We start from the raw sequence: 24,509 nt of genomic DNA, 5'->3' as shown, positions 1-24,509 counted from the left end.
ATCCTACAAGACTGGCGGTTGCAGTGGTTGGCACCCATGCATTTTGATAGATGGTTGTTCCTTTATAGGGATGTTAACATATTCTTTTGTTATGTTTGACCACAACTAGATTTTGCGTATTGATATTCAGACAAATAGTCATTAAGGGGGAGTGTTGGAAAATGTAACTCCTACTTGTCTCAGTTGTGATTCTCACTAAGTAAAGGAGTCTGTTCCTAGTAGTTAGGGTCTATTTCCTACATTGGTGTGTGGTTGAGATATTCTCTCAACCAACAGATTGTGTGTGCATGTATATATGTAATTACATTTGATTAATGAAACATTTTTCACATTATCAGTTTTTATCAAAGGGGACCTCCAATCATAGCTATGTATACATTGGAAAGGAAGGTCATGGTTCTCCAAAATCAAAGTCATCGCATCGGTAAAGGTTCAATGAACTAGGTACATGTTAGAAGAGGTGACATGAAATCTTGAAGATATACGATACTCGAATTTATTTTAAAATTTGATATAAATTTATATATGTGTACATGTGGACCATACAAAAATAAAGTAGAGGAGAATGTAATACTCTAGGTCTTGATTCACAATTTAATAATGTATATTTGTACCTGATGAATGGCTAGAGATCTTAGCTATGTAATAGTTTCAAATATTAGTAATAAAATCATGACGTTAGCACACACTAGCCAAAACAAGATCAAAGGGGCTATGATCCCATGAGAAAAGGATAACTAAAAGGCTAGAATTTTTTGTTTACATTTTTATTATACCCATTTTCATACATTAAAAATGAAAACGATGATTATGTATTTCTTCGGTGAAGCCATGTGACATTTTGTGAGCATGTATAGTTAACTATGCATTTCTTGTTTCTCAGAGGTTTCATTTAGCCATTCTTCACTTTCATTGTGAGATAATTGCTTTTTAAAAAAGAATAAGAGTTTTATGAAAAAGAATCATTAAGTGGATTGCGTTAACCGTGTTTATGTTCGAACTGAAAAATGCTTGAGTACTTGTATTTATGTTAGTAAACTTTTCCATAAATTATGAGTCTCTAAGATTCTTAGCATCGAGATTCCCTGACTAATAACAATGAATCCTCATGAAAAACATTGTCGATAAATATTGCGCTCATAAATATAATTAGTTCACTTCAAATTTATGAGTGAGCAGCGAGACCCCATCAAAAGCTCGTCCAAACTCATATCAGGATTGAGGATGTGATAGTATTGAAAGACCAAGAAGAGCTTAGATTTCACAATTAAGTCATTCGAGTGCTTATATGACATGTCATGAGGGTATGGGTCTCCATCAACGCGAGTTTGGATGCTGGTTTGTTTTATGGAGCATTTACCAACGTGTCATTCGAAGGTCTCACTGAAGCCGAGACATAAATTTTAGTATCTATATCTATGCTAAGTGAGTAATTCTATTGAGAGTCTTTGGTAAGTGAGGAATTCTATTGAGAGTGAGAGATGTACGTAAAACATAGTTATGATAATTTCTAAAAAGTGTAATCGAAATTGGAAAGTATTTGTAAGGGCGATTTTGAAAATTTATGTAGTAAACAATGATTCTTGATATAAAATATTGTTGATATGTTATTTTTGGTAGTTTAAAAGTTAGTTTTTTTAGTATTTATTTTTATTAATTTTTATGTAAAATTAGATGGTGAATTTTTAAAATTTGAAATTAAATAATATAATGTAATTTATAAAAATCAATTCTCTTAAAAAAAACTAAATCTATTTATATATTTAAAATAAATTTTAAACCATTTAAATTCAATTTTACCAAAAATAATATCATCAATTAAAAACACATTTTTAAACTGCTCCCTATAAAACATTTCACTATTTAAAATCCTATCATTTTAACAAAAATCTATATTTTCCCTTAATATATGAAGTTTGCGTGTTTTTTTTTTTTTTTTTTTAATTCCAAACAAGTTTAAGATGTTGGGTATACGACCAAAGTCCTACATTGACTAGAGGTGGGGAGGATCATGGATATATAAGGATGGACAAATATCTCCATTGGTATGAGGCCTTTTGGGGTAAGTCCAAAAGAAAATCCATGAGGGCTTAGGCCCAAAGTGGACAATATCATACCATTGTGGAGATATGTGCTGTCCAGAGTCCTAACAAGTGGTATCAGAGCCATGCCCCGAAGTTAGCCAAGTGGATGAATCTTCAGAATACTGAACGAAGGTGGTGGGCCCCGGTAATATCACGATGGGATCCGTGGATGAGCTCGGTTAGACAGGCTGTGTGCTCCGGATTCTTCATGGACGTGTCCTGGTCCCAACACGGTGAAGAGGAGTTGACCTGGGATAGAGCAAGCTCTCGAGGCAGGTGGTGCTCCATGTAAGGCGTGTGCTTCCAACGCATTGGAGCGGAGAATCCTAGTTGGTAGAGAGTGGACGGAAGGATAATCGTTTGAGGGGAGGCTCGATGGTCCTTTGTTCGAGGGGAGGATTGTTGGGTATACGACCAAAGTCCTACATTGACTAGAGGTGGGGAGGATAATGGATATATAAGGATGGACAAATATCTCCATTGGTATGAGGCCTTTTGGGGTAAGTCCAAAATCAAATCCATGAGGGCTTAGGCCCAAAGTGGACAATATCATACCATTGTGGAGATATGTGCTGTCCAGAGTCCTAACATAAGAAACATTTTCTCAAGGCCAACTTCAACTTTTATGAATTCAATCTCATCAACTGTTTATATAGCATGTCATCAAGGCATGGGGTGTCCATCATCAAGAGTTTGGATTATAGTTGGTTTTATTGACTTCAACTTTTATGAGTTCAATCTCATCAACGGTTTATATAGCATGTCATCAAGGCAGGGGTGTCCATCATCAAGAGTTTGGACGATAGTTAGTTTTATGGAGCATTTATCGATATGTCATTCGGTGGTTTAACTGAAGCCCAAGAATAGTCGATATAAAATTTTTGTATCGAGATCTCTGGTAAATGAGGAATCCTGTCCGTCGAGAGTGAGAGAACTAGATACATAGTTATGATATAAATAAATAGATAGTAGATTTTGAAAATTTATATTAATATATAAATATTAGATTTTAAAAAGATGTATATTAAAAAGTTTAATATGAAATTTGGTTAATATAAAATATCATTTTCTTATAGGAAACAATCTACTTTATCTAGAGTGAGATGTACACAATCAACTTTGTCTAGACTAAGAGATGTACCGAGATAAAACATTGTTATAAATGTTAAATGATATTTAAAATTTATATGATAAATAGATACTACATTTTGGAAAATTTTAAAAATTTATATGTTAAAAAATTTAATATGAAATTTGATTGATATAAAATATCATTTTGTTAGCCTAAAACATTGTTAATATCAAATAATCAACAGTGTCTAGTGAGAGATGTCCCTAGATAAATAGTTAGCATAAATGTCTAGGGAGAGATGTCCCTAAATAAATAGTTATCATAAATGTTAAAGTAAAATTTTGAAGATATATATATGATTTTAAAATATTTTGAAAATCGAGATATTAAAAGTTTAATGTGAAATTTTGTTGATATAAAAAATAACAAATATGAAACAGTCAACTTTATTTATATGATTTATAATTAGAAAATCTCCGGTCGACTTAACAAAAATCTATATTTTCACTTCATCACTCCATATATGAAGTTTACATTAAAAAAAAATTGAAAAAGATTCCAAACAAGTTTAACAAACATTTTCTTCAGCGCAACAGCAACTTTATGAATTCAATCCCAACAACATACTAGTTAAAATATATTTGAGGCTGACCAGAAACAACAGCGGCATTAATATTGCACATTTCGTCTTGCGCCCATACTGTAACTTGTCCGGCACCATCCTTACAGTACTCATGAATCTCCAACGCTCCACTTCCTCCCTCAAATATTGCTGGTTTTGCAGGCTTTCTATTCGCTTCTTTTTCAATGGGAATTCTCGAGCAAACTAATTGATCACCAATCCCTCCTCTCTCGATCTGATAGCTCTTCTGCCAGCTGCTATTAATATCAGTGTACCTGGGGACACCCAAGTTTACATCATATCCCAAATTTCGACAATCCTTCCAATCATCCTCAGCATCGAAATGGTTAGCCACTTTCATTAGGGACCCACTAACTTGGCCCACGAAATTCAGTGGCGGGCATGACTCATGGGCAGTCTCCACATGATGCACACTTACCAGATCTTCCAGGTTTCTAACTCCCAAGAGCTCGTTGTTATAAGGAACTTCTGAATTGATATCTGTAAAATCAGCTGCAGTATTTGAATAGGAATGACCACTGCGCCATGCATTTATTCCACTAGATGCTGTGAAGGGCGAATAGTAGATAATAACCTTGTTTTCATTTATCAGCTCACCGCTCTCAATTTGTCCTTTCGATGGCTGTGTTTCAACAAGAGCAGGGATGATGGTTCCAGTTGAGCCCAGAAGGTAATTATCGGCGGAGCCAGGCAGTTCATGAGATGGTACTGTAGTCCTGCATGACTCTAACATTAATTCATCGCATGTCGATGATGTTGCAGCCTTATAATTATTATACACGCCCTGGGCTTGCAGACTGGGAGATATGAAAGCTGTATTAATGGTGTTTGGATCAAGTACACTGTACACGTGGATCATTTGGATCCCATGCTAATTCTTTTGATTCAAATACAGGTGGAACACACAACTGATTTTCTCCCGTATTGAAGGTGCTGTCATGTGGCTGGTATCCTTCTACTGACCTGACTTCCAAATACGGCTGCGCAGAGTGAGACGACGTAGCAACATCATGAACATCAGCAGGCACTGAATCGGCCGTACGGAAAATTTGATCGGACTGGAAACGGAAATTAGATTTGCTGTTGGCCGAGGGGCCGTTGTGTTTCAACATGAGCTTCTTCTTGATGGAAGATTTCCAGTAATTCTTTATCTCATTGTCACTGCGTCCGGGCAAATGCGCCGCAATTTGAGACCACCTGCTTATCATTGTCGTGCACAGTTTGGGCCAGGAAATCAAATGTTATGGACATTCAAAGAAAAGAAAAAAATTATCTTTGAGAGAAGGCATAGGAATGGACAGAGGTAGAAACCTGTTACCAAGAATGGACTGTAAGTGTATTATGAGTCTCTCTTCTTGGACTGAAAGTGCACCACGTTTAAGACCCGGCTGTAAATAGTTTATCCATCTCAGCCTGCAGCTCTTTCCACATCTCTGCAGACCTGTATAATGTAGGGTGTAAATTTTAATGGCTGGGTTGTAATTCTAATTTAACAGAGAAGAAAGATTTTGAAATAAATGTTAGCTAGTAGTTCAGATTTTTTATTTTTATTTTTTTACAATTTATGGTTTTTCACATATTTTTTTTCGATAATTTATGGTATTTTTCATGGTATTATTCTCTAATATAAATTATTTAAATGAATACTATTACAGTTTTAAAATTTTCCTCAATTTACTATTTTTGATATTTAAAATTTTACTTTTATATATTTACATACATTTTTAATTATTAAATTAATTCAAACTATATTAAACATATATATTTACATACATTTCTAATCATTAATCTGACTCAAACTATATTAAAATGTATTATATTTTAATAGGAAAGGGAAAAAAACATATAAATATTAATATATAATTAAATAAATTATTTTTATGAATATTACACTAGTCTCGATCCATCTTAACTTAAGATTTATGAAACACCTAGAGGATCGAATTAAATTTCTCAATGTGCAAGCACCTTGAGAGATCAAATTTACCAATGTGCAAACCTATTTTTTAAGTGCAAAACTTGAGAAAGATTTGCACCTTTAGAAATTTGATCCTCTAGTCATTTGGCAGGTTCTAGTCAAGATGGATCTAAGTTGGTACTAGCATAGCTATAAAAAAGATTCTTGTCAAGATGGATCTAGGTTGGTACTAGCATAACAATAAAAATTAAATGATGGGTAAATGTCAATGAGAAACACTCCATAATAAGCATCAAAACATTATACCCACTTCACAATGGAATGGATAATTTTAATATGTAAATAGTTTTATTGCAAAGCTTTGGCTTATGAATATCGTATGTCCGAAAAACCCATAAATCACTTCATATGAAATTTGTTTATATGTGATCTGTTTCTAATTAAAAACACCAAAAAAGATGTACTATTTTGAAGATAAATAGTTATAATAAATCTCAACCTCTTTAAATAATTATGATAAATTTCAACCTTTGATTTTTCTATATTACTATGAATATTCTATAATATTCATTGGTGAAGGCTAAAGTGGAAAGGCACAACAAAGAAAGGACAACCTAGAGTCAACGATATTTACAACAATCTCCTTTTGGTTGAGAGAGAATTTGAGTATAAAACATAGTTCAAAGTTGTGTGGGGTTGGGAGATTCCAATAAGACTCCTTTCTCTTGGTTGGTTGGTGATTCATAATAGAGTGCTAAAGTGGGATAATTTGCAAGGAAGGGGATTTAAAGGCCTTGGCATTTGCCCCATGTGCAAGAATCAAAATGGGGAGATTGACCATCTATGTATAGGTTGTACCTTTTCCATGGAGGTGTGGACAAGGGTAATGGATTTACTATATCTAGAAAATTCGGGATCATAGCATTCTCTAAGACTATACATGGTTCAAGAACGAAAGTGAGCATCGCACACTACCCTTTTATGCCATATGGACCATTTGGTGCAAACGGAATCCTAGGATATTTGACCACAAAAGGCTTGAAAACCATTTCATAATTTGGAGATATTGGACCGAAGAGGGTTGTGCACAGTAAGAGGAATGTTAAAATTAAGGACATTAAAGGGGATATATCCCAGAGTATTTTTTGACGGTGCATGCCAGCAAAGAAGATGTGGATGTGGTGTTGTCATTATACTTGAGCCCGGGTGCTACTATCACTTTTAGTGGAAGGGAGGACATGGAACAAATAGTAGAGTTGAAATCATAGCACTCTTGGTTGTCTTAATATTCGCTCAGAATGGAACAAATATTCCTACATGGAGATGTTAAGAACATCATAGATTGGGTCAAGGATTACACTCTATTCAGCACCCACATACTATCCAACAAGATGAGGCGCATTAGAATTATGGCAAACAATTTTCAGAGCATTACTTTCTCACACATATATAGAAAACAGAATCAGGTAGCAGACCTTCTTTCAAAGAGGGGCATCGACTCAGAGCCACGTAAGTTTTACTCCATTGCATATGTACACGACACACTAATGAATGTTGGGTCTATCAACTCCATATAGGGAACCCTTTCCCTATTTTTTTTATGATAAATTATGTTATGGTGTTCCTTCATATGCTGGTACCATCAACTTTTGTTGGGTTTACATGATCTTGTAGAATTGAAGGTGATTTACAATATTTTTGTCACTGAAGTTAAGTAGAATATAGTAGAAAGATAATAAACGTTAAAAATAAGAAAATCCATCAGAATTGAGAATTATGTATAAAAAATCTTAAAGAATGTATTCTCATTTTTTGGGTCACTGAAATAAAATAGAATATAGTAAAAAGATACTTATTGTTATAGACAAAATCCATGATATTTTGTATGGAAAATCTCAGTGAATATACTATCTTTTTATTAATAAAAAAAAACATTTTTTATTGAAAAAAAAAATCATAAATCTATACCATTCCTAATAATAATTAAATTAAATTTTTAAAAACTCTATTCTAAAATAAATAAAAACCCTATCATTCGCAGGTGATATTGTAACCTGCTGCATGGGTGTATTGAATTGAATAAGGCAGGTGATCAAGAAAATGAAAATGATCAAAAGAGTGGTATGGGTGCTTACCCGCCTGCCTAGCGACATAGTTCCAACAGCCCTTGAGTCCATTTCTCATTACATAGTTGGTGAGTTTGTTATCTTCATCGGTTGACCAAAACCCTTTTCTTAGCGTTAGTCTGGGGGAATTTGAGTGGACGCCTGCGCCTTCCCCTTCCGATGCCCCTTGTGCGCACGCCATTTTTCTCACGCAAATTGTTCTGCTTTTCATTCTCACTGACCTGCTCATCTCAGAATCGATCAAATTGCAAATGCAGAAACAAAGAAGGAGTAATTAATTTCATTGTGGCACCATTCTCCAATTATAGATCGGCCCGTAAGTTCAAACAATATGACGATTTCTCCTTCTTTTCAATCGTGTGGTGCACATTTCTTCGCAACCGCAAACGCAGCCGCCATATTCTTTGCGTTCTGACCACATGGTCTTCGGGATCGTTCCCCTTTCACATCTGATCTTGCATCGCCATTTCTTCACGATTCGGTCACTGAGATTGGATTTCAACTTGAAAAATAATCGGCATCCCCACGTTTAGAAGTTGAACGTCACGACACAAACCGACGACATAGAAAGATAGCATGAATCCGAACCGACGACGTAGAAAGATACCATGAATCCGAGAGCTCGTACTTGATGAGCATTCTGACCAACAAAATTTTCACTGTTGTTTGAATTTATTATGTGTTGTCTATTTCGTAAAGATACCATGAATCCGAGAGCTCGTAGTTGATGAGCATTCTAACCAACGAAATTTTAACTGCTCTTTGAATTTATTATGTGTTGTCTATTTCGTTTTGGTTCTCAAAACAATGGACATTTTAATTGAAATTTTTGGACATTCAGGCTACAGTTTTAAATTTCTTGGTTTTAGATTCTTAAAATGTTTTTTTATAATACAAAATCCATTTCTATTACCAAAAAACTATCAACCACTTCAAATTAAAAACAACATACCCGAACAACAAATTGTATGAAAAATGGCCATCCGCACAAAATTGTCACTCAATCGACAACGCTTTTCCCATGGTACCAACACCGACGTTCTACTCCACCAGCAGTACAGTATAGAGCATAAATGCAAGCACATGAACATTGCTAAATACATAACCAAACACTGTACCAGTGGCAGTAAAAGCTAGTAATACATAACAAACGAGTTTCTTTTATTATAACAAGTGAAGTAGTTGGGGGTGGTAGGCTTATCCCGAACCATTGCAACTCGTGCTGAAGAAAAACTACAATTGTTATTTCAATAATGTGTTGGAAGATTCTTTCGTAATATACCATATTAATTAAGAACATAAATATTTTATATTGAGAAGGGTTGAAAAGTTGATTTTAGTATCATCTTTTGTTTTTATAATGTTAAATGAGAGTAGTTAAATGTAAATAGATTGGTTAACAATGCCATTCTATTAAAAGAGGCGGTCATTAATGCTAAATATGATTTACCCATTTCATAATAGGTCATTAATGCTAAATATGATTTACCCATTTCATAATCTTATTGGTAGGGCAATAAAGTCATCTTGTGTCCTTTAAAGTGTCACATGCGTCCTGAGATGGCAACTAAAGAGGTTAATGATGAAGATGATTTTCCCATTTCATAATATGGCAATAAAGCCATGTTGTGCCTTTAACGTATTACATGTCCTGACAAGCGGCAACTAGATTATTTAGTGGGCGGTAATGAGGAGTGATTAGAGTCTTTATGTTATACTCTAAAGAAATGAATTTGCAAAATTATGTCATCGTGTATCATTCACTTTCCGATCGTAGTTGGTTTATTGATTATTGGAATGACTTATATTTTTGGAGATTCTAGTTTATTGATTGGTGAGAAATTTTGGTGAGGTATTTCTTTTTACTGTGGTAGGTGAGCAATTTTGGTGAGGTATTCCTTTTTACAGTGGTAATTGGTTCGTTTGGTTTAATGTATTCAATTATCAGTAAATCTATTTCTTATTTTCTTGTAATACAAGGAAGTGTTTTCTTGTGGAATTCTAATACGTAAAGGGTTTTTTTATTAGTGTTCAATTATTATATACTAAGAGCTATTTTGTTTGTTTTTTTGTAATTTAATATTAATTTGGTGAGGCTTTTTTGAAATTCGCTTTGATTTATCAAATAAAAAATGTAGCATTTTTCATGTGTTTTGGAGATAGTAATGTGTTATGAATATTTTATGTTTTATTAATTTTTTTGGTCTATATATGGGTACATGACTATTCTATTATATTTCTCTATGAATTTGTCCAAATCTCACTAGCTTGGAGTATTCAAGCACAATTTAATTTCTTTCAGAATTAGAGTAACCTATCTCTTGTCATCTTTCAAAATAGAGGAAATTTTATTGGTTGTATTTAACTCCTTCAAAGCATCATATGTTATCATTTTCATTGTTATTCTATGAAATATAATCTATTTCTTGACCTAAATTTAGGTAAATTTGGCTACAGTTATGTGTTGGAAAACCATATTAGTTTTGCTCACATAATTTCTACCACTTTCTGTGCATTTAAGGGATGGAAGGTATTGTGTTCTAATGACATTTCGTTTCTTTTTTGTGCTTTGGTTTTATTCAGATAGAGGATTATTTATCTTGTGGTTTACGAACTTGTCTAGTCTTGTTGGCCTAGAGTATTGCATCTCTCTATTTGAGGTTTTGTTGGTCCCCTTAATTTCAATTTGGATAGAGGAATTTTTGTTGGAATAAGGAATTGTTAAGAGGGGATGTGAATCAATAATAGTGAGGTTCTTAAAACTTCAAGTCTAAGTCTTTTAATTATTTTCACTACTTTCAGTTACTTGTGAGAGAATTCATACACAATACAAATGAAAAACAGGATAAGGCATTCACACATACATACAATCCATCACATGAACAACATGCACATCTTGACATGGGTATTTTTATGTGGAAACCCAAGTGGAGAAAAATGCCAATCTATTCGTTGTTATGATGTAAATTAAGAACCTACTTGATACATCAATTTGCTTGTGAGCATCCAATCACCGGAGGCCCCAACCCCGTTAATATAGCAAGCCACTACTTTCCAAGAGGCACCAATCTCTTATGAATATAGAAAATTACCCACTCTAACCACTATTATTCTTTTTCATACAATTTTCAAACTGAAAAGATAGGCAAATGGATATACATAGAAATACAAATTTGGTCTGCTCTAGTACCAATTCCTTTCTTTCAACTCCTCTGTTCTCCTTCAAACTGGGCTCTTTGCTACTTAACAAGCTCAGGTCTCTGCCCTATAATACATTGTCTCTCAATTACGCTTAGTCACACACCCACAACAATGCACATTGTAACTCCTAACTATTTTGCATTCCCCCACTAATGCATAACTCCTCTCCACTATATTATTTCTCCTTTGCACTATGACTGATGTTGTCTTTTTTCTTTTTATACCTGATGGTGTGCTACAACATAGTATGATATGTTGTTGCTCAATCAACTTGCTTGCACATTTCAACAAGGCTCCCCATCCTGTTGTAACTTTTTTCGCTCAGTCATGACACTTAATTTAATGTAGAGAATGAACTTCTAAGTGATTCCCTATGTTGAGAATTAATTCTTAGTAAAATTGTGCACTCCATTCTTACAAACTGATCCAAGTGAAAAACTTATACCTTAAGCATGGCTTTTTTTTTGTTTTAAGTCAATCTCTTCTGCACCCAACCACCATTTTCATTTACTTCCTCATGGAGTGCAATAAAAGATCGGGGAAAGCTAGTTTTCGTTTGAGTCAGGCCCACTAAATTTTCCTTGCAAGACGAGTTCCTCGTTTCCTTTTCTATGTTCTCTGTAGTCGCCATTAATATTGAAACTTACTCTGATCCTCTACCACAATTAATGAAGTCACCAATAAGACAAGAAGACCATGTGAGAATAATTCTTGGGCATTTCCTTTCAATGTTCGTCGGGAGGTCGTGATTTGGCCCAATTTCCCTGATTGTGCACCTATATTAGACTTGACCCTAAAATTTTCTATACACCTGAATAGGGACATTTTCCATTGTTTTGGGATCGTTCTATTCATTCAATGCTAGCAACTCAATACACGAGAAAAAATTTAGAAAACAAACCCTTAACGCAAACTTTTAGGTTCTCCTACATCATCAATTTATGGCACGTTGGCACCATCCAAGCCACCTGGATCCTTATGTATGGTGACATGTGTCACCTAAATTTGGTCCACTAGGCCATCCAAAAATGCCAAAACTGTCTGCCACAGGTCCTCCGCGCTACCACATCACGCTGATGTCATCTACAATGTTTCTTGTATCATGTCTCACACAAGTAGGGGTCGAGAGTCAGGGCTGCATTCTTCCTGCTAAACTTTGTTTCCTTGCCTGACCTCTGACTAGTTCGACTAGACCCAACTCTCATCTTCACTGACTACTGACTACCGACTTAGAGTTGGTGCCACATAATTCAGGGATCAGGGTGGGGTCGACGCTTTGTTCTCCTGCTGACTCTTTTATGTGGCCTGACCTCCAACAAGGCCCAACTCACCTAAGTCCCAACCTTAGTTTAAAATCTGCCCAAGTACTAAGGGAATGAGCTTTTATGTCTACAAACTTCAACTTACTGTAACTCTTGATTAATAAGGCCTTTTATAGAGTCTAGCATACCATGGTAAAGATCTTCCAAAGCACTATCCTACTATTCCATAATCAAGAGCATATAAAATAAACACATGGGGAACAAATACCTCCAAAGTTTGGGAATTCCCAGCCATCATATTCATATTTTTATGGCTTCTCTAGTAAGCCAACCGCTATCATGATTCTCTACAAAATACTGCAACAACCATGGGACTCCCCCTGAACATCATGCACATCAATTCCAACAAATGTTGCCTCTATCCTTAGTGTTATTCTAGTTGACACCAATTTTGACATAGAGAGCACAACCAACCATCTAGATATTGCCAAATATCTAACAATCTAACGCTTTGGCATTGATGGAAACACACTAAGCTCCTCTTTAAACAAGACATAGATCGCTTAATCATTGATCTTCTCCTTATCACTAGTAATATTCTCCCCCTTTGTCATCAATGGAAAAGGAATCTCCTAAAATATCCCCTTAAACCTCTGCAACCTACTTTTCAATTGATCCTTCAAGATGTGTAGTTCCCAACACTCATTGTAATTGATTCATTTGGGAGGAAGAGTCATAAGTCCTATCTTTTGTAAGATATGCATAAAGGGTTACCTTGCAAGTGGCTTAGTAAATATGTCTGCTAGTTTTTATTTAGTGGCCACATATTCAAGTTGGAAAATATTAGTAATAACTTGTTCACTTAAGAAATGAAACTTAATAGGAATGTGTTTGGTCTTCGAGTGCATGTAAGGATTTTTAGAGATGACGATTGCACTTGTGATGTCATACATGATTGGAATTGGATCAGTGAACTCTACTTTAATGTCCTTCAAGGTCTTCCTCATCCAGAGAATTTGTGAGTAATAAGTAGCAGCTTCAATATACTCTGCTTTTGTAGCTGATGAAGAAATGGAGTCCTGTTTCTTGCTGACACATGACATTAAGCAGTTTCCCAAAAATAATGTTGCACCAAAGGTGCTCTTCCTATCATCAATATTGCCTTCCCAATCAGCATTAGTATAGGACTTGAATTTAAACTCTTTTCTTCTGGAATACCACAATCCATAGTCTCCAGTACACTATCTCTATTTGGGCATACCCTTCGCAGAGTAGTTGTTCCTTGTTCCTTATTAATTGACCTTGCCCATTTAGCTTATTTTTGTAGACCCATTTTGTTCCTATGATGTGTTTCTCTTTGGGTCTTGGAACAAGATCCCAAGTGTCTTTCTTCTCGATTTGATTTAGTTCTTCATTCATAGCTCTCACCTAGGACTTATCCTCACCTTCTTGAATGAGATTCTTAGGCTCAACTCGAGATAAGAGAGAAATATTTGCACAACTTATCCTGCCAAAAAATGTACTCATGGTATTAACACCAAGTCTTTGATATCCAAAAATTTGACTCTCAAGACGTTGTTTCTGTACATACCTGGATAATGTTTTGGGCCTTGCAGTTATGCTCATTTCTTCGTCTTCATTATTCGACTCTATTTCTTCATGTTATGAGGATGTTATCGCTGAAATTTATTTACCATATGAGTTCATGTTTCCTTTGGTGCACTCACATTGTGGTATTATTTCATCTACTACTATATCAATGCAATCCTCAACTCTCTTTGTCTTTTTATTGTAGCATTTGTATCCTTTCCTTCGAGTAGCGTACCCAATAAATATACCCTCATCGGATCGTGAATAAAACTTCCCAGGATTTTTATCATTTATTTTGATAAAGAATTTTCTTCCAAACACCTTGTAGTGTTTCACTAATGCAGGTATTCCCTTCCACAACTCGTACGGATTTTGATCACTTTTAGGCCTAAGTTATGTTATGTTTAATAGATACATTGTTTGCTGTGTTGAATCTCCCCAAAAGGTGTGAGGTACATTTGCTTCATCCATAATAGTTATTCCCATCTCCTGGATTGTTGTATTCTTTCCCTCAGCTAGTCCATTTGTTGTGGAGTTCTTGCCATAGTATATTGCCTCCTCATTTCATGCTCTTCACATAATTCCTCAAACTCCCTTAAAGTGTATTCTCCTCCTCTATCTAATTTTAAGAATATGATATTTAGATCTTTCTCATTCTCTACATAAGCCTTAAATTTATTGAAATTATTAAGTTCTTCTAATTTTTCTTTTAAGAGAATTATCCATGTGGATCTAGTAAAATCATCAATAAACAACATAAAATATTTCTCTCCTCTTGGGATTTTTGTTCTAGTTGGGTCGTAGATATCTGTTTGAATTAGTTCCAACGGTCTAGATGAAGTGAATTTCTTTGTCTTGAAATGTGTCTTGGTATGCTTAGCAAATTGAAGAGATTCGTAGATTGAATTAGCAAGCCTTGACAGACTTGGAAATCCTCTTACATCTTCTATCTTTCCAACCTTTATCAGATTGTCAAGATTCCTATGACCAAGCATCCTATGCCACATCCAGATTTGTTTCGTCTTGTTCAAATAACAACTCATTCTAGAGTCATCAAACACATATACATTATTGTGAGTTAAGAATTCCTTTCCTACTCACTTTCTGTTCTCTTCAGTTCAAATCTCACGACCCTTGGATCGAAAGGTCACATTATAGCCATTATCACACTTCTAGCTCACATTAAGCAAGTTATGCTTGAGAGCCTCTACATATAACACATTTCGGGCTTTAGTATTTTCATCAAGACTGACTATGCCCTTACCCTTAATTCTTGCTGGGACATTGTTGCTGAAAGTGACAATGTTCCCTCTATCCTTTTATTTTAGCAACATGAATTTTCTCTTATCCATAGTCATATTCTTGGAAAAACCATTATCCACATACCATTTGTTCTCTTGATTATGTGCTGACAAAGCAAGTCCATATACCATGTTGATTCTAGACTTGAGTTTCCAATTCTTATTTTCCTTTTGAAAGGCTAGTTGCCAATTAGTTTGGGATTTATGTGGATTCTTAGACTTGATTTTGCATTCATTCACATTATTCCCAAAATTATTTCATTTGAAGCATTCAACATCATTCATTAGGGGAGAGAAGAAATTTCTATTTCTGTAAGGGGAGTTTTGAGATCTATAATGTTCAACCTTATTATATCTGAAATTTTCATCTCTTTCAACTTTGACTCTTCTACAATCAATAGCATTATGTCCCAATATATGAAATTTATGATAGTGACCATAAAATAGATTAGAGTACTTGTAGTTGGAATATTCATGAGTTTGTTAATGAAGGTACCTATTTTGTCTCGCTAATTGATTCATTTTCCATTGGTATGACTCTTTTGAGAAGTTGGAACTCTCATTCCAGTGATGGGATCCTCCCTTACCTGCTACCATTCTATATTCCTTAATTATCTGTTAAAGCATCTTTTCATAGCTTAAGGGTTCCTCGAAACACACATACTTGAAGTCCATATTTTCTATAGAAGATTCCTATGCCCTAGAATATCCCATACACGTTATAATTTTTGGAGACCTTTGGTCGTTCAGAATATGATGTATCTTTCTTGTCCCTTATGAAAATTTCTCATTCACACCTTTCGTTTTCTCTAGTCTCTCAAGATCTGTCCTTAGAGAGACAACTTCTGCCTCGAGACACTGATGATTTTCTTCCCATTCATGGATTAAATCATTAAGAACTTCTTTTTTTCATTTATCTTCTTTTAGTTTGACTTTTAGGGACATAATTTTTTCTTTTCATGCATCTGAGATCATCTCCTTCTTTACCTTGAAAAAATCCTCCTTTAGATGCTTGTTCTCTTCTTTTAGTTTCTCACATGTTTTATGTTTTTCTTCTAGTTGAAGAGTTAATTTGTCTTTGCTATTAATGGCTTCTTCAAGGTTTTTTTTTTTATCCTCATTTTCTAAGTTATACATATCTTCTTCAGCATGTTTTAGTTGTTATTTTAGTTGCATATTTTTTCTTTTGACCTTCCTTAACTCATCAAGAGCACTAATGAATTCTCCTTCAAAGTCCACAACTCCTTCTTCTTCTTCAGTGTCGGTAATGTCTTATTTCTTAGAGTATGCTCCAAATTCCATCAGTAAAAAATCATTTAACTAATTCTCTGAGGAATTTTTACTATCTAATTTTGGAGCTAAGCTATCCTATTTAGAGTAGAGCCCCTTTTTCTTAGAGAGCCTCCTCTTTTGGTTCTTTTGAGTCCTACCTCTAAATTTCTGATCTTCCTTTTTTGTCTTTTCTTTTGAAGGCCATTTGGACAAGAAATGCCTGACTCTTCCACAATCGAAGAATTTGAAGGGAAACTTCCCTTTCTACCTTCTTGAGCCACACTTCAGTTTCATGGCAAAGTGAGACAACTCCTGATTAGACTCACAACTAGAGCAATCTTGATGATCTTGGTGCTACTTAGCCTTCTTGGATACCTTGAATGTTGACTCCTTTAGTTCAGACTTCTCTTTTCCTACTCTTATCTCATAAGTTTTGAGAGTACCTAGCAGTTGGGACATTGTGAGACTCTTTAGATGAGACATACCTTTAATGGCAACAATTTTGGAATTAAATATCATAAGTAGAGATCTTAAAACCTTTTTTACAATAATATATTCTTTTATAGCTTCACCAAGCCCTTTAATCCTATTGGTTCATTAAATCTGAGGAAGCACTCTACTATGCTTTCTTCTTCACTAATTCCTAAGCTTTCAAACCTCATTCAGAAGGTTTGAAGTTTGACTTTCTTGAGTTTATCATCTCCTTCATGACATTGATTGAGCTTGACATAGACCTCCTTCGCAGACTTATAGTGCATAACTTTAACAAGTTCATATTGACTAAGGCCAAAGAGAATGGAATTCTTGAGTTTATAATTGTTTCCATACACCCTCTTACCATATGTATATGTGGGAGGGACATCAAGGACAACATGGTCTACCAATACCGAGCTCCATACATCTACTCCAAGAGATATACAATAGGCTTCCATCATAACTTTCTTAAAGGCATAGTTTGTCGCATTGAACACTGGTATCATGCTTGAGTAAGCATCCTAACTCTCTTGTCTAGACATAATTCCTTATGGATCTACATTCGAGTGATTAAGTTGTTCCTAAAGGAACTTGGCTTTGATACTAATTGTTGGAATAAGGAATTACTAGGGGTGGGTGAATTTCTAGCAATGTTGTAAAGGGATTTCCAACATTTGTATTCAGTTTTCCCCACCAGTGCATATTTCTAGAGGATGCAGAAGTGGATCTAGTGTGGCCATTGTAGCATTCTTTCAGAGGGCTATTACCGAGAAAAATTAGGAGAAGAAGGCTCAATATATTTTTTGGATATTGGGTGAGTTTGAGGGTTGGAAGTGGTAGCAATATTCAGGAGTTATTTTGCAAACTATGTGGCCAATGCAGAAGAATGAAACTGGGCATACGTGGGAGATAGAGTTTCAATCATTGGGGCTATTGCTTGCTGGGAGAAATAGGAGAAGTATTGGTGGATTTTACTCCTACATTTTAGGAGTGTTTGGGGAGGCTTTTACTGGTGTTTTGACAAACATTGTGCTTCAACATCTATTGGAAAGTATGGGGCTTTTGGGGATCAATTTTGTGAGGTCAAAATCAGGGAAAACCATTTATAGGTTTTTGTGGGTTTTTTCAAAGAAGCTTGGATATAAATTTACCAAATTTTCTGAGCATCATAGGTCGGGTTTTCACCCATATCTTTGTAGTAGGAATTGTAGAATTGCTGGGGACTAGTGCCTTTTGGGGGCTAATTTTGGGAGGTCAAAATCAAGCTAAAACATTTCTTGGTTTCTGGTGGTTTTTCCTGAGGAGCCTAGATATAAATTTGCATAATTTTCTGACCACCAAAGGTGGGGTTTTCAACCATATCTTTGTAGTGGACAATGTAGAATTGTTGGGGACATCACAGTGCAATAGTTGGTCAGTTGATTGTAGCTCCGGGTTTTCATTGCTTCACCTGGGCTTTGCTCCACTTGCCTTTGAGGTAAGCTTAGGTGCATTCCTTCCATATTTTGTACTCTTAAACCAGTTTATAATAAAATTACTTAGATGCTTCCATACTTTTTATTCTTCTAGGTGTTTACTAAATTGTTTCAAAATTTCTGTGGTCAAAATTGTTATTTGCTTGCATACCACTTTTCCTATTTTGGAACATTATATTTTGCACAAATATTTTTAATCTCATTTGACACGTACTCACCTCCATTATCGCTCTTGAGAGCCTTCACCTTATTGCCCGTTTCTTTCTCCACCAGTGCCTTGAACTCTAAGTACCTAGAGAAAGTCTCATCCTTCTTCTACATGAAGAAGATCTAACACTTTTGTGAGAATTCATCGATAAATATGGAAAAATAATTATTTATAATAGTGGAGGCTGTCGAGAAAGGTCAACAAACATCAGAGTGGATCCTTTCAAGGACTACATATGCTCTACTATCCAGATCATGGAAAGTGGCTTTTGTGTACTTCCCCAAGGAACACCCTTTTCATGTGTCTTGCTACTATAATGATCCTTTGGGGACGCATGTCGTAATATGTTGCATAATATTAAAAGTGTCATGATGCAAATGGCCAAGTCTTCTATGCCAAAGTTCATCGACATCATGCCTTTGCACCTTCTCCATCTTTGTCCTCAATGCAGCAAAATCCTCCACATCTAGCTTGTAGAGGTTCATCACATGAACCCTGATATTCTTCAGCTTTACCATGACTATGTGTCTGAGGAATGAATTCCCTTTACTGAGGATCACATCATAACCATGGTCTTCCAAAACTGCAATGGAAACAAGATTCATCTTTAGACCCGGAACAAACATCACATCCTTAAGCTTGAGAGGGGAGCCTAACTCCCTCTTCAAGGTAATTGTACCATTCCCAATTTGATGTACCTTCCATCGTCTCCCATCTAGATGTGCATTTGGAGATCCTTCTCCTCCAAATCACTGAAGAAATATCTAGTACCCATCATATGGAACGAGGCACCACTGTCGAGGTACCACATGCTTCCCATCACTGTTCTCGCCATGCATGCAATGAGAGTAAAATCATGTTCGAACTATGAAGCCAAATCTTCACCTGTTGCTCCTCCTGATGTCTTCTTTCTTGTCTTCTTGTGTGGACACTTAGTGGCATAGTGCCTGAATTCATGACAGTGAAAGCACTTGATTCTAGACAAGTCTTATTCTTTCCCCCTTGACTAGATTACGCTTTAGATTGGGATTTCTTACCTTCCCATTATTTTTCTTTGCATCCAAGTTACAATTCTCCTCATCCTCGCCCTTGGATGAAGTCTCGTCTCTAGTATTCTACCTTATTTCCTTTTGTAGCAGGTCGAACCATAAGCACTCTCAACTTGGTAGTTTCTCCCAACCATTTACTGAATCTTGATAGCTCTATCAGTTCTTGGGAAGGCCCAAAAGGGCTAGAGCTACCAAGTCTTCTTTAGGGACACTAAAACTGAACCTTCCAAGTTCATCGCGACACTATGTAAACATGCTCAAATAGTGCGCAATTATGTCATTCTTCTGCATCTTGATACTTCAAAGCTTGTCCTTAAGTGCCAGCATTTTGTGGTCACTATTATTCTTGAACAATTTTGTTAGTGCTTTCAACATTGTGAAAGGAGTCTATTTTCCACGGAGATATGAGATGATATGATCGCATACTCCTTCCAATATTATTCTCCTTGCCTTGGCCAAATCTTTCTTCCACTAGGAAAGATTATGGGCATTAGATGCTTGGGGTTTTTCCACATCTGTCTTGATGTATTATAGTAGCCTATTGTCATCCAATACTACCTCCATGTGGTCCTTCCATGCAATAAATTTTGAGGTGCCTTCCAAGTCATACTGGAGCCTAAGCCCACTAAGATTCACCTCCTCAGTCTTAAGGAAAACTTACAACATTGGTCTTCAAATTCGAACCTCCTATAATGACAAATTCGAAATCTTTGTTCTACACGGTTTCCATCTCCAACCATGTAGAAATCTAATGTGTAGATTCAAAACTTCTCACACAATTTACTAAATCACAACACTTGAAGCTATTCTACTGATGAGCGAAACTTAATTCACCATCTAGAACACAAATCATAGGCATGCAAAAGGAAATATCACACATGCACAAATATTTATCTAGAGGAAAGAAATTGCTCAGAACCCCTTCTATCTATATTGCATCAGTCAAATAATAGAAATGAATACATATGCTTTCTCAAGCTTGAGCATAAGTTGCAAGTGTATTGTCTATCTCTCTGTCTGATTCACTAGCTCTCGCTAGCACTTAGCCAATTTTCAAGCCCTACAAGCTCATAATTCCTTGTTATGTTCCCTTGAGAAAATGACCCTTATTATTTAGGAATTTCCCACTATGGAATTGCACAATTGCCTTAGGTCCTTCCTATGGCTGCATGCACCACCTGTACAGATTGGAATATGCTACAACTAATAGTACACTACCTTGGAATCTCCATCCCAACAGGGTATCTCAAATTCTATGGATCCAACAATTATTTTGGGTTGATTAATTAGTTAAATGGTTGGTCTTTGAGTGTGTTTGAAGTTTCACTTCCACAACATGATCTCCACTAGTTCTTCTAATAGTAAAAACTAGTTAAACTAACAATAACTCAAATTAACTAAAACAGATTGCTAGAAATTAGCAATCAAACATGGTGAACTGAACTCAAGTTTCCCAAATTTGATATTAATTGAGTTGATTGAGTGACGAGTGCCATGTCAGCTCAGTTAACTACTCCCAAGATTTTTGTTGAAATAGAAATTTGAATTTTCTCTAGTTCGATCAAGGCAAAGTCAAACTGAGATTTTGTTGCTGCATTTTCAATAGTTTTTATGGATTAGTGTTACCCACATGTGAAAGAAATCATATAGTGAAAGGAAGTATCGTGCAAATTTAAAAATTACAAGTTACAAAAGATGACATATTTTTGTATAAAAGTAAAGTGTATGATTCTAATTTTCGTGAATTGAAGAATTTGATTATGAAAGAAATTCCTAATGTCCCATATGAAAAAATTTAAGTTATAAAAAAATAATTTCAATAATGAAAATTAAATAGTTTTGGCTAGAAACAAAGAAGGATGTAGTTTATTATAGTGCTATAAGCATGGGATATCAAAGTGAAATCTCAAGACAAACATCTAATTGGTTTACTACCAACATACGTCCATCTTAACCAGGGACCTATCAACCACCAAAAGTGATTGAATCTCTCAAGGTACAAACCTATTTTAGAGTGTACATGAGCCTAACTATGTCATGAGTTGACTTTGATTCAAGTGGATCGAGAAGGAGACTTCCAATTCTAGTCATGTGTACATTGGAAGGGAAGGTTGTGGTTCTACGAAATCAAATTCATCACATGGGTAAAGGTTCAATGAACTAGGTACATGTTAGAAGAGGCGACATTAAATATTGAAGATATGCGATACTCACATTTATTTTAAAATTTGGTGTAAATTTATATGTGTGTACATGGGGACCATACTAAAATAAAGTGGAGGGGAATGTAATACTCTAGGTTTTGATTCACAATTTAATAATGTATATTTGTACATGATGAATGGCTAGAGATCTTGGCTATGTAATAGTTTCAAATATTAGTAATAAAATCAGACCGTTAGCACACACTAACAAGAACAAATTCATAAGGGCTATGATCCCATGAGAAAAAGATAGCTAAAAGGCTAGACCTTTTTGGTTTACATTTTTATTATACCCATTTTCATAAATTAAAAATGAAAACAATGATGGTATATTTCTTGGGCGAAGCCATGTGACATTTTGCGAGCATGCATAGTTAACTATGCATTTCTTGTTTCTCGAAGGGTTCATTTAGCCATTCTTCACTTTCATTGTGAGATAATTGCTTTTTAAAAGGAATAAGAGTTTAATGAAAAATAATCATTAAGTGGATTGTGTTAAGCGTGTTTATGTTCGAACTCAAAAATGCCCGAGTACTTGAATTTATATTAGTAAACTTTTCCATAAATTATGAGTCTCAAAGATTCTTAGCATTTAGGCTCTCTGACTAATAACAATGAATCCTCATGAAAAGCATTATAGATAAATATTGCGCTCATAAACATAAGTTCACTTTAAATTTATGAGTGAGCAGCTAGACCACATCAAAAGCTCGTTCAAACTCATATCAGGATTGAGGATGTCATAGTATTGAGATTAGATTTCACAATTAAGTTATTCGAGTGCTTATATGACATGTAATCAGGGTATGGGTGTCCGTCAACGAGAGTTTGGATGTTGGTTTGTTTATGGAGCGTTTACCAACGTGTCATTCAAAGGTCTCATTGAAGCGAGACATAAAATTTAGTATTTATATCTCTGGTAAGTGAGTAATTCTATTGAGAGTCTATGGTAAGCGAGGAATTCTATTGAGAGTGAGAGATATACTTATAACATAGTTATGATCCTTTCTAAAGAGTGTAATCAAAATTGGAAAGTATTTGTAAGGGAGATTTTGAAATATTTTGAAAATTTATGTAGTAAACAATGATTTTTGATATAAAATATTGGTAATATTTTTTTTGTTAGTTTAAAAGTTAAATTTTTTTTAGTAATTTTTTTATTATTATTTTTTTAATTTTAAGTTAAATAATATAATGTAATTTGTAAAAATCAAATGTCGTACAAACTAAATCTATTTATATATTTAAAATAATTTTTAAACCATTTAAATTTAATCTTACCAAAAATAATATCATGAATTAAAAAACATGTTTAGACTGCTCCTATAAAACATTCCACTATTCCACTATTTAAGATCCTACCATTTTAACAAAAATCTATAGTTCAATTCATATATGAAGTTTACATTTTTCCCTTTAATATTCAAAACAAGTTTAACAAACATTTTCTCAAGGGGAACTTCAACTCTTGTGAATTCAATCTCATCAACTGTTTGGATGATAGTTGGTTTTATTGACTTCAACTTTTATGAATTCAATCTCATCAACGGTTTATATAGCATGTCATCAAGGCAGGGGGTGTCCATTATCAAGAGTTTGGATGATAGTTAGTTTTATGGAGCATTTATCGACGTGTCATTCGTAGGTATAAGTGAAGCCCAGACATAGTCAATATAAAATTTTATATTTTATTATCGAGATCTCTGGTAAATGAGGAATTCTGTCCGTCGAGAGTGAGAGAACTAGATACATAGTTATCATATAAATAAATAAATAATAGATTTTTAAATATTTAGAAAATTTATATTAATATATAAATATTAAATTTTAAAAAGGTATATATTTAAAAGGAAAATACAAAATTTGGTTAATATAAAATATCATCTTGTTAATATGAAACAATCGACTTTATCTAGAGTGAGAGATGCACACAATCAACTTTGTCTAGACTAAGAGATGTACCGAGAAAAATCATTGTTATAAATGTTAAATGATATTTAAAATTTATATGATAAATAGATACTAGATTTTGGAATATATTAAAAAATTAAATATGAAATTTGATTGATATAAAATATCATTTTGTTAGCATAAAACAAATAGTTATCGTAAATGTCTAGTGAGAGATGTCCCTAGATAAATAGTTATCGTAAATGTCTAGGGAGAGATGTCCCTAAATAAATAGTTTTCATAAATGTTAAAGTAAAATTTTGAAGATATATATATGATTTTAAAATATTTTGAAAATCTATATATTAAAAGTTTAATATGAAATTTTGTTGATATAAAATAGAACATTGTTAATATGAAAAAGTCAACTTTATTTATATGATTTTATAATTAGAAAATCTCCTGTGGACTTAACAAAAATCTATACTTTCACTTCTATCACTCCATATATGAAGTTTACATGAAAAAAAACTTGAAAAAGATTCCAAACAAGTTTAACAAACATTTTCTTCAGTGCAACAACAACTTTATGAATTCAATCCCAACAACATACTAGTTAAAGTAGATTTAAGGCTGACCAGAAGCAACAACAACATCAATATTGCACATGTCGTCTTGCGCCCATACTGTAACTTGTCCAGCTCCATCCTTACAGTACTCATGGATTTGGCTTTGTATTC

This window comes from Pinus tabuliformis, chromosome 7, assembly GCF_031772625.1.
Source record: "Pinus tabuliformis cultivar Carrire ecotype Pingquan chromosome 7, CPIR1, whole genome shotgun sequence".
Taxonomy (NCBI): Eukaryota; Viridiplantae; Streptophyta; class Pinopsida; order Pinales; family Pinaceae; genus Pinus; species Pinus tabuliformis.
The sequence above is the reverse complement of the archived record's forward strand: the minus strand, read 5'-3'. Positions refer to the sequence as shown.